We start from the raw sequence: 1,511 nt of genomic DNA, 5'->3' as shown, positions 1-1,511 counted from the left end.
CAGCAGGTGTTCCAATTACTCCAGATGTTCTGAAGCTTGTGTTTCCACAGCTGTCCTCTTGGTCTCCCACCTTCTTGATAGGGAGAGGCATGGCTCTCTTGGTGGGCCAGTTTGGTGGTGTCCAGGGCCCCATTCAGGAAGCCAAGGTATAGCCTGCTTCTCCAGTCCTTCCAAGGATTTTTGTAAGCACCTAGTTTCGTTTTCTGCCAAACGTAGCCAGAGTGGCTTCTGTTCTCTCCATCTGAACCCTGACTGACACATCTTCTCACCTTGGTCACCTCAAATCCCATGTTCTGTGACCTTCATTCTAGTCTGGGACCCCCAACTCCATGGGGTATGTCCATGTTCTTTCATCGTAGTGGGATTTGGTGATGCATCTAAAAAAATGTAGACTCTGAGATGGGACCTAGAAATCTTTTCAATATGTCCACTTATCAGGCAAACACTTCTGGAAAAGTGCAATAATCCAACACCTCAGAGAACTCGGAGGTAAGGAGCATTACCATTGTCCTGAGTGACTGTGGAAGCCCAGAAGGACTCATGAAGTTGTGCCCTCACAGCCCCCCACTTTTCTCTTAAGAGAGCAACTGTGGTCTCACTCTGAGCCTGCCTGCCCGAACTTCACACACAGTCTCAACCACGGCGTTCACAGAGGTTTGGAAGGAAAACACAGAAGTGAGAATGGCTGTTGGGGGCAGGCATGTAGACGGCAGTGAGTAATGACAGTTGACAGTGATCGAGGAAACTGAAAACTATAAAAACAAAAGAAAGTGCATGGCTCAAAAAGCACAGGCAGGAGGGAGGAGGAGGGGCTGGAGCTGTGAGTCCTTTACCCCGGCCCCCAGTGGGCTGCAAGGTCATCAGCGCCTGGGCCCAGTCCTGATGTGCTGTTGGTGCCCATGACACAGACCCATCAAGAGCAGGATAAAGTACGTAGGTGCCTGTGGCTGGGGAAGCGCTGTGCATTTTTTATAAGGATGCTTAGGATGTAGCAGGGTAAGAGGATGGCGTGTGAATTTTTTCTTTCTTTTATTCACTCAGCGGTTAACAATGCAATAGCGATTTTAACAGACTCTCCGCATAAGTGATGGACTTAAAATGTATTTTTTTTTTATCAAGCAACACATGTTTACTGAAAAATGTTGGAAAATTTTAAAAAGTGAAAGCGAGAAACCTGCAGTCCAGAGATAGTCACCCTTAACCTATTGGAACTTTCCTCCCAGCCTTTCTTCTGTGTCTGTCCATCTCCTGTGTCTCCATCTCAGGCTCGGTCAGTGTCTGTACCTGGGTTCCTCTCTCTATATGCAAATATATATTAAAATTTAAAAGCAAGTAATGATGACAGTGTATTTATAGATCTGTATCCAGCTTTTCACTTAACTTTATCTTGCCTCCTCTCATCAGGGAATTTAAAAAACCAAAACCAAACCCCTTGTTACTGGATAGCCTTCAGTTAAAACGGACAGATTTTGGGACCTCCCTGGCAGTCCAGTGGTTAAGACTCCACGCTC

This window comes from Lipotes vexillifer, unplaced genomic scaffold (assembly GCF_000442215.2).
Source record: "Lipotes vexillifer unplaced genomic scaffold, Lipotes_vexillifer_v1.1 scaffold1691, whole genome shotgun sequence".
Classification (NCBI taxonomy): domain Eukaryota; kingdom Metazoa; phylum Chordata; class Mammalia; order Artiodactyla; family Lipotidae; genus Lipotes; species Lipotes vexillifer.
This window is presented reverse-complemented; position numbering follows the sequence as displayed.